Raw genomic sequence first — 2,282 nt, 5'->3', positions numbered from 1 at the left:
TCATGTGACTCGAGAGCGCAAACTGGTCATTGTGGAGAATAATCCCTTTCTCAGTGAGAAGCTCAAACGATCTCTTGGGGAAAGTGGATCCAAACCTCCTGTTTGAACCCCAGCTCAGTTTGAAGCTCAGTTGATCCTTCCAGGGAGAGAAGGTCCGAGAAATATAGTTAGCAGGAAGACTTCCTGCCAAGAGACAAAGACAAAAAAAAAAATTTAAATCAGGTTGACGAAAAGCTCAGCTTGACTCAGCAAAACTCAGCTTGGCTAGAGTACCCTAAACTGGCAAACACTCTGGCGTCTAAGTAGTGGCAGTCAGCAGCTTAAGAGCACTCCGTTTAACGAGGAAACCATCAGCAGGTGTGTGAGAAGGCGGACCAGAACCAGGCGCCTCCTGGTGGACGAAGGGAGACAAACACAGAAACACAAACACCAAAAAACAGGATTCCTGACAGTTACTCTGTACTTGTGACAGTGTAATGACAATAAAACGCTGGGGAAACCCCCCCCCCAAAAATGCTACTTTGCTCCCCCATTCTGATGATGTTGGCTCCTCTTGAAGCTCAGCTCTTTGGAAGACACATTGTTCAGGCAGGTTTCTTTATATAGCACTATAGACGATTCAAAGCGCTAAAACAATTGAATCATTAAAATAAGGCAGTTATATAAAAAAGATGAAATGATTTTGTTAGGAAACCAGTCTGTGTGTGTTGTTTTTATTTTGTTTTTCCCCTCCACCACCAGGTGGCGCCCTGCTGTCGTTGGTCCTCCTACACACCTGCGGCTGGTTGGCTCATTACTTATTGTCTTTTGCCTTTCGGCAGGAAGTCATCCTGCATACTGGATGTTTGGCCTTCTCCCCCTGGAAGAGTTGTTTTGAGCTTCACACTGAGCAGGGGATCCATCTCCACACGTCCCGTTCAAGTTCTCCAGGAAATCTAAGTGGCAGTACGCTCCATTTGCTCCTCAGGAACCAACCAAACCAAAAACCTGTCCGCAATCCAACGAGCCCCTCTGTCTCTGGAAAAGCCCACACCGACTAGATTCAGGGAAGAAACCTTTCTCCGCAATCGTGAGTCCCGTTTATCTCTGTTTTTGCAAGACATCGTTCAAAGTTCCCACGGACCCTGAACTAACCTCTGTGAACTTCCCTTCTCACTTCCAGTTCCGGTTCACCAGCTCACTGAGATCCACTGAATCCAACCCTTTGAACTCCTCAATAAACCTGTTAAACTTTTCTCTGGTTTCTCTGAGTGGTTTCCTGCATCTTAAAGCCGCCATGATAGATTTATAGTGAACGAAGAAGGAAAATCTAAAAACAGAGAAAAATGTGGAATGAATGTTGGACAGGAACCTTCTAATGTTCAGATGTCACAGTCTAAGGCCTGTAGAAAACATTGGTATGCTGTGCGTCACAAAGTAATCCACCCTTTTCTGATGATAACAACCTGACAGTGTTTTATGTTTCATGACAAAAGAACTTCATTTATCGTCTGTAAGAAACGGAGGCTAGACCCACGATCCAACCAAGACAGGTCAGTGACTTACAGCACAGTTTATCCAGAAGCCTGTTTGTGGAGCGGGGCTGCGGTGCAGAGGTCCGGGGAACAGCAGAGTTAAGCAGGTCGTCTGCATGTGTTCGCGGTTAACGCAGATATGCCCCGCCCCCCGCAGACACTCTGGTGCACCACTCGAAATCTAGATAAGTCCTTTTTTCTTAAAATAAGTGAATTTGTTCTTGAATTCAGGAGGTAAAAGAGACATTTGCCAATGGATCAAGACTATTTACACTCAAAATAAGAAAACACAATTGCATTGACTTATTTCAAGTGCCTTTTATCTAAATTTTTTATTTTAAGAGTAAAAATACTAATTCCATTGGCAAATGATCTCATTTACCTACTCAATTTAAGGTTAAATACACTTAATTTAAGAACTTCTTACTTATTTCAAGGTCGTTTTTCCAGTGATAGGTGACCACAGACAAGGACTGGTTATCCTCCCGCAGCAGTGTGTGTGTGTGAGCTTGTCAACTGGTTTTCCTTAAATAGAAAACTTTGAATCAATCTGACTGGATGATCTGGTGAACTGGAAAGTGACCTGAGATGACATGATGTGAATTGGAGCTATAGAAATAAACTGAATAGAGTTGAAATGGAAGGTTGCTGGTTTGAATCCAGGCTCAGTCATCAGACATGTTTCCATCAACCTTTCTTTGTCCCTTTTGAATGATCACATCAGAAGAACTTGATGGAAACAGCTAAATTTCAAGTCGTTGTTGCGTA

This window comes from Cyprinodon variegatus, unplaced genomic scaffold, assembly GCF_000732505.1.
Source record: "Cyprinodon variegatus isolate N-32 unplaced genomic scaffold, C_variegatus-1.0 Scaffold1873, whole genome shotgun sequence".
Lineage (NCBI taxonomy): Eukaryota > Metazoa > Chordata > Actinopteri > Cyprinodontiformes > Cyprinodontidae > Cyprinodon > Cyprinodon variegatus.
Note: the sequence above shows the minus strand (reverse complement) of the source record.